Raw genomic sequence first — 8,758 nt, forward strand, 5'->3', positions numbered from 1 at the left:
TGATGCTAGATAATGTGTTAAAGTCTGTAACTGTCTATAATCTTGTAATTAGTAAGATGTATGGGTGCCTGTCTCTCTGGTGATACATGCTACATCCCAAAATGGCATACTATCCCCTGCATAGTGTATAGATGTAGTATCTAGTTTGAGCCATTTTGTTACTGCATGAAAATAATTTTACAGCCACATGAAATGTGAATTATTATCTGGAATATAAATCTGGAATATTATCTAGATTATTACCTAGATGATTATCTGGAATATAAATCTGGAATATTATCTAGATTATTACCTAGATGATTATCTGGAATATAAATCTGGAATGTAAATCTGGAATATTACCTAGATTATTACCTAGATTATTATCTGGAATATAAATCTGTAATATAAATCTGTGATATAAATCTAGAATATAAATCTGGAATATAAATCTTGATTAAAATTAATGGACAGTTTGTAGGGGTTGAAAATTAAGTCTGAAATTTCAGTGGAAAGTATTTTTAAACCTCAAATATATTAAAAGTTTTAACTTTCCTGCATTGTTCTCCTTCAATAGAGTGATCAAATTAAGATCCTACACCTGTACCCATAGGGCTCTGGTAAAAAGTAGTACACTTTATAGGGAATATGGTGCTGCTATTTGTGATGGCACCGTGGCCTCTCTGTTTATATGGAGGAAGTCAAGGGTTCTTGAAGAAATTAGACCTGTACAGAAACACAGTGTGAGTCTGAAAGCTGTAAAAGAGCCAATGAGAAGAACCCGTACTCAACAGGGGGCCAATAAGATGACCCGAGGCTCAGCGAGGACTCCACAGTGTCACAGTGGTTCCATTTGGACTGGATTATTCTCCCCCAGCTGGGGCTCCATTCAGAACTTACAAAGAACCTGTGATGGGTTCCTTTCCTTTCCCATTACTTTGCCTCTCTTTTGTGGTGTGGTGGTTGAATGAAACGGTCAGCTCTCTCTCTCTCACACACACACACACACACACACACACACACACACACACACACACACAGGTACATGCTCCGTCTCTCAGTTGTTCAACAATATCTTGACAATGGTGCTCGGCCTGCTTTGAACCTTACAGTCAACATCACTGACACATCACCACAGTGAGTCAGAGTCATCTATCACCTTACAGTCAACATCACTGACACATCACCACAGTCAGCCAGAGAGTCATCTGTCATCAACACAGAGGGAGGACGTGTCACAGGAAGGATCTGAACACAGAGACCAATTAGGTTTGAGGAGTTAGTGATGACTTCGGTCAACTCCAAGTTCAACTGTAACGATGTTCGTCTGAGGATGAAGGAATAGACCAAAGCGCAGCATGGTACGTGTTCATATTTCCTTGAATTAACTGAACACTAAATACAAAAGAACAAGAGAATAAATGAAAACCGAAACAGTCCCGTATGGTGCAAAAACTGAAACGGAAAACAACTACCCACAACCCATAGTGGGAAAACAGGCTGCCTAAGTATGGTTCTCAATCAGGGACAACGATTGCCAGCTGCCTCTGATTGGGAACCATACCAGGCCAAACACCTAGAAATATAACACACAGAAGCAAAACATAAAATGCCCACCGCAACTCACGCCCTGACCAAACTAAAATAGAGACATAAAAAAGGAACTAAGGTCAGGAAGTGACATCAACTTCCAAAGTAGCTCACCTTTTAGCCAGGTAAATGTCTATGGTAATGAATCTTTTAGAACTAACCTGCTCCTCCGAGGCTGGCTGTCTCAGGGCGCACTCCATTTAGCCTGAGTGTCTGAGCTGCCGGGTTGAGGACCAATGAAAATCAGAGACCCTCCCTCTCGCAAAGATTGTTTGGTCATCCAATTCATTTGAGGAAGACTAGATTATTAGAAATATTATTAATCAAATGTATTTTCTTGGTGTGTAAAAAACAATTGTAATGTCTATGACAAGTTTAGTAACGACCGCATTTGCTTCCCAAACTGTAAGTTTTTCACATGACTGTATTTTGAAATTTGTGAATGGCAAACTGACAGACACATCCAACCATAGATATATAATCCATAGATGGCAGTTCCAATTTAAGTCAGGACTGACAGCCACATCCAACCAGATATATAATCCATAGATGGCAGTTCCAATTCAAGTCAGGACTGACAGCCACATCCAACCATAGATATATAATCCATAGATGGCAGTTCCAATTCAAGTCAGGACTGACAGCCACATCCAACCATAGATATATAATCCATAGATGGCAGTTCCAATTCAAGTCAGGACTGACAGCCACATCCAACCATAGATATATAATCCATAGATGGCAGTTCCAATTCAAGTCAGGACTGACAGCCACATCCAACCATAGATATATAATCCATAGATGGCAGTTCCAATTCAAGTCAGGACTGACAGCCACATCCAACCATAGATATATAATCCATAGATGGCAGTTCCAATTCAAGTCAGGACTGACAGCCACATCCAACCATAGATATATAATCCATAGATGGCAGTTCCAATTCAAGTCAGGACTGACAGCCACATCCAACCATAGATATATAATCCATAGATGGCAGTTCCAATTCAAGTCAGGACTGGCAGCCATTGCTAGTGTACCCATAGGTTTAATTAACAGTCAAATTGCCAGGGTTAGAGGTTCCAAAACCCCTTCTATGGAATACATGTCTATGGCCACAACGTAACAAGCTGTTTCACAGGTAAAATAAGTGATAGGAGGGGTGCATTGATGAGCAATCCAAAGCACACCAAAGACGGACAGGATTCAATCCAATCACGCCTGTCGACAATGCATCATTTAACCGGTCATTTCCAATTGAGCCGACGTCTGCAGCATTTCACATTGAATGTGATCTCTGTGAACGCGCTAACATTGCCTTTAAAAGCCTCATTGTTGACACCCAGCGACGGGATTGAGTCCCTGCCTATGTGTTCCTCCTTTACTTGGCTCATTCAGTTCATGAACATTGGAAACATTTTTGTGTGAGTTCAGATCACATGGGTTTATGTAGGTTCACGTTGCTTTGGGCGGAGTACATTGGATGGAGAGAGTTTTATTTATTTTTATTCATGTTTTATTCAATTATACATCCTTTATTAGACCTACCGTATTCACACCACTTGACTTTTTAAACATTTTGTTACATTACAGCCTTACTCTCAAAAAGATTTGTAAAATGTTTTTCCTTCATCAATCTACACACAATACCCCCCCCTAATGACAAAGCAAAAACAGGTTTACCTAAGAATTCAGACCCTTTACTTAGTACTTTGTTGAAGAACCTTTGGCAGCGATTACAGCCTCGAGTCTTCTTGGGTGTGACGCTACAATCTTGGCACACCTGTATTTGGGGAGTTTCTCCCATTCGTCTTTGCAGATCTTCTCAACCTCTTTCGGTTCGGAACAGGGGGCGTCGCTGCGCAGCTATTTTCAGGTCTCTCCAGAGATGTTCAATGGGGTTCAAGTCCAGGCTCTGACTGGGCCACTCAAGGACATTCAGAGACTTATCCCAAAGCCACTCCTGCGTTGTCTTGGCTGTGAGCCATGGCATTTACGCTAAAGAGTTCAATCTTGGTTTCATCAGACCAGAGAATCTTGTTACTCATGGTCTGAGAGTCCTTTAGGTTCCTTTTGGCAAACTCTAAGCAGGCTGTCATGTGCCTTTTACTGAGGAGTGGCTTCCGACTGGCCTCTCTACAATAAAGGCCTGATTGGTGGAGTGCTGCAGATATGGTTGATCTTCTGGAAGGTTCTCCCATCTCCACAGAGGCATTCTAGATCTCTGCCAGAGTGACCATCTGGTTCTTGGTGACCTCCATGACCAAGGCCCTTCTACCCTGATTGCTCAGTTTGGCCAAACAGCCAGCTCTAGGATGAGTCTTTGTGGTTCCAACCTTCTTCCGTTTAAGAATCATGGAGCCTACTGTGATCTTTTGGACCTTCAATGCTGCAAAAATTTTTTGGTACCCTTCCCCAGATCTGTGCCTCGACACAATCCTTTCCTGGAGCTCTACCTACAATCACCTGTATCTGGGTCCATGTATTCACCTGTATCTGGGTTCATGTATTCATCTGTATCTGGGTTCATGTATTCATCTGTATCTGGGTTCATGTATTCATCTGTATCTGGGTTCATGTATTCCCCTGTATCTGGGTTCATGTATTCACCTGTATCTGGGTTCATGTATTCATCTGTATCTGGGTTCATGTATTCATCTGTATCTGGGTTCATGTATTCATCTGTATCTGGGTTCATGTATTCATCTGTATCTGGGTTCATTTATTCATCTGTATCTGGGTTCATGTATTCACCTGTATCTGGGTTCATGTATTCACCTGTATCTAGGTTCATGTATTCACCTGTATCTGGGTTCATGTATTCACCTGTATCTGGGTTCATGTATTCCCCTGTATCTGGGTTCATGTACTCATCTGTATCTGGGTTCATGTACTCATCTGTATCTGGGTTCATGTACTCATCTGTATCTGGGTTCATGTACTCATCTGTATCTGGGTTCATGTACTCATCTGTATCTGGGTTCATGTACTCATCTGTATCTGGGTTCATGTACTCATCTGTATCTGGGTTCATTTACTCATCTGTATCTGGGTTCATTTACTCATCTGTATCTGGGTTCATTTACTCATCTGTATCTGGGTTCATTTACTCATCTGTATCTGGGTTCATTTACTCATCTGTATCTGGGTTCATGTACTCATCTGTATCTGGGTTCATGTACTCATCTGTATCTGGGTTCATGTACTCATCTGTATCTGGGTTCATGTACTCATCTGTATCTGGGTTCATTTACTCATCTGTATCTGGGTTCATTTACTCATCTCTATCTGGGTTCATTTACTCATCTGTATCTGGGTTCATGTATTCATCTGTATCTGGGTTCATGTATTCCCCTGTATCTGGGTTCATGTATTCATCTGTATCTGGGTTCATGTATTCATCTGTATCTGGGTTCATGTATTCCCCTGTATCTGGGTTCATGTATTCATCTGTATCTGGGTTCATGTATTCATCTGTATCTGGGTTCATGTATTCATCTGTATCTGGGTTCATGTATTCATCTGTATCTGGGTTCATGTATTCCCCTGTATCTGGGTTCATGTATTCATCTGTATCAAGGTTCATGTATTCCCCTGTATCTGGGTTCATGTATTCATCTGTATCTGGGTTCATGTATTCCCCTGTATCTGGGTTCATGTATTCACCTGTATCAGTGTTCATGTATTTTCATTTTGCTTTTGGAGCATTGGATGGAGAGTGCATTCATGTCTCATTGAAAAAATATATCCTTCATTCAATCTTTTCTTTATTGTGATTCAACCGAGACTCCTTCCAAGGATGAGTGGAGGAGGGTTTTCGGCAGTAGAGTCGAGTTTAATAATGGATTCATATATATATATATATATATATATATATATATATATATATATAGCTCCTTTCTAACAACTGAGGAACAAAATACACTTTACGGGATAAGGGGTAAACTCGCCTCATCCAACACCAATGTGTTTCACGCATTACCTCCATTTTTGAGACAGAACGCTAACCACACATACAATAAGCTAGCAAGTGTGTGTGTGTGTGTGTTACAGAGGAGGAAGAGTTCAATGATTTTCAATGCTTCTTAACGCATTCTGTCCAGGCGGAATATTACTTGAGCAGAAAGGACGGAGGTAGTGGGTGGGGGTGGGTTATGTACCAATCTAGTTTCACCTCCGAGTTACAGAAGAAAAACCAAGACCAATGGGTTCAATCGGTACTCCACCAATGATACTCTATTCAATATTTAGTGTTCAATATCTCCTCAATGCTGTTGGTCCAGACTGAAGGACAGGTTCAATATCTCCTCAATGCTGTTGGTCCAGACTGAAGGACAGGTTCAATATCTCCTCAATGCTGTTGGTCCAGACTGAAGGACAGGTTCAATATCTCCTCAATGCTGTTGGTCCAGACTGAAGGACAGGTTCAATATCTCCTCAATGCTGTTGGTCCAGACTGAAGGACAGGTTCAATATCGCCTCAATGCTGTTGATCCAGACAGAAGGACAGGTTCAATATCTCCTCAATGCCGTTGGTCCAGACTGAAGGACAGGTTCAATATCTCCTCAATGCTGTTGGTCCCTTTCAGATCTTCTCTATATTTGCATATTTTTTCTTCCGATTGTTGTCAGACCTTCAACCAAAACCTAGTATTAGATAAAGGGAACCTGAGTGAACAAATAACATGAAAATGTAATTAATTAACAAAGTTATTCAACACCCAATGCCCCTGTGTGACAAGTATTTGCCCCTTACACTCAATAACTGGTTGTGCCACCTTTAGCTGGAATGACTCCAACCAACCACTTCCTGTAGTTGTTGATCAGTCCACCTTTAGCTGGAATGACTCCAACCAACCACTTCCTGTAGTTGTTAATCAGTCCACCTTTAGCTGAAATGACTCCAACCAACCACTTCCTGTAGTTGTTGATCAGTCCACCTTTAGCTGGAATGACTCCAACCAACCATTTCCTGTAGTTGTTGATCAGTCCATCTTTAGCTGTAATGACTCCAACCAACCACTTCCTGTAGTTGTTGATCAGTCCACCTTTAGCTGGAATGACTCCAACCAACCACTTCCTGTAGTTGTTGATCAGTCCACCTTTAGCTGAAATGACTTCATCCAAACACTTCCTGTAGTTGTTGATCAGTCCACCTTTAGCTGAAATGACTCCATCCAACCACTTCCTGTAGTTGTTAATCAGTCCACCTTTAGCTGAAATGACTCCATCCAACCACTTACTGTAGTTGTTGATCAGTCCACCTTTAGCTGAAATGACTCCATCCAACCACTTCCTGTAGTTGTTGATCAGTCCACCTTTAGCTGAAATGACTCCAACCAACCACTTCCTGTAGTTGTTGATCAGTCCATCTTTAGCTGAAATGACTCCAACCAAACACTTCCTGTAGTTGTTGATCAGTCCACCTTTAGCTGAAATGACTCCAACCAAACACTACCTGTAGTTGTTGATCAGTCCACCTTTAGCTGAAATGACTCCAACCAACCACTTCCTGTAGTTGTTGATCAGTCCACCTTTAGCTGAAATTTTTATTTTATTTATTTTTATTTTATTTTATTTTTTATTTCACCTTTATTTAACCAGGTAGGCTAGTTGAGAACAAGTTCTCATTTGCAACTGCGACCTGGCCAAGATAAAGCATAGCAGTATGAGCAGACAACACAGAGTTACACATGGAGTAAACAATTAACAAGTCAATGACACAGTAGAAAAACAAAGGGGGGAGTCTATATACAATGTGTGCAAAAGGCATGAGGTAGGCGAATAATTACAATTTTGCAGATTAACACTGGAGTGATAAATGATCAGATGGTCATGTACAGGTAGAGATATTGGTGTGCAAAAGAGCAGAAAAATAAATAAATAAAAACAGTATGGGGATGAGGTAGGTGAAAATGGGTGGGCTATTTACCAATAGACTATGTACAGCTGCAGCGATCGGTTAGCTGCTCAGATAGCTGATGTTTGAAGTTGGTGAGGGAGATAAAAGTCTCCAACTTCAGCGATTTTTGCAATTCGTTCCAGTCACAGGCAGCAGAGTACTGGAACGAAAGGCGGCCAAATGAGGTGTTGGCTTTAGGTATGATCAGTGAGATACACCTGCTGGAGCGCGTGCTACGGATGGGTGTTGCCATCGTGACCAGTGAGCTGAGATAAGGCGGAGCTTTACCTAGCATGGACTTGTAGATGACCTGGAGCCAGTGGGTCTGGCGACGAATATGTAGCGAGGGCCAGCCGACTAGAGCATACAAGTCGCAGTGGTGGGTTGTATAAGGTGCTTTAGTGACAAAACGGATGGCACTGTGATAGACTGCATCCAGTTTGCTGAGTAGAGTGTTGGAAGCCATTTTGTAGATGACATCGCCGAAGTCGAGGATCGGTAGGATAGTCAGTTTTACTAGGGTAAGCTTGGCGGCGTGAGTGAAGGAGGCTTTGTTGCGGAATAGAAAGCCGACTCTTGATTTGATTTTCGATTGGAGATGTTTGATATGAGTCTGGAAGGAAAGTTTGCAGTCTAGCCAGACACCTAGGTACTTATAGATGTCCACATATTCTAGGTCGGAACCATCCAGGGTGGTGATGCTAGGCGGGGATGCGGGTGCAGGCAGCGATCGGTTGAAAAGCATGCATTTGGTTTTACTAGCGTTTAAGAGCAGTCGGAGGCCGCGGAAGGAGTGTTGTATGGCATTGAAGCTTGTTTGGAGGTTAGATAGCACAGTGTCCAATGACGGGCCGAAAGTATATAGAATGGTGTCGTCTGCGTAGAGGTGGATCAGGGAATCGCCCGCAGCAAGAGCAACATCATGACTAAATGACTACAACCAAACACTTCCTGTAGTTGTTAATCAGTCCACCTTTAGCTGAAATGACTCCATCCAACCACTTCCTGTAGTTGTTGATCTCTGTGGAGGAATTTTGTTCCACTCTTCCACACTTAACTACTTTAACTCAGTGACATTAGTAGGTTTTCCACTGTGAATTACTCATTTTAGGTCCTGCCACAACATCTCAATCGGGTTCCGGTCTGGACTTTAAACGGGATATTCCGAAACGTAAAATGCGTTGCTTTTTTCAGTCATTCGAATGAAGACTTCCTTGTGTTTTGTCTGTCTGCATGACCCAGCTGTGCCTCAGCTCACAGACGGATGGCCTGACATTCTCCTGTAGAATT

The sequence above is a fragment of the Oncorhynchus mykiss genome, chromosome 16, assembly GCF_013265735.2.
Source record: "Oncorhynchus mykiss isolate Arlee chromosome 16, USDA_OmykA_1.1, whole genome shotgun sequence".
Classification (NCBI taxonomy): Eukaryota; Metazoa; Chordata; class Actinopteri; order Salmoniformes; family Salmonidae; genus Oncorhynchus; species Oncorhynchus mykiss.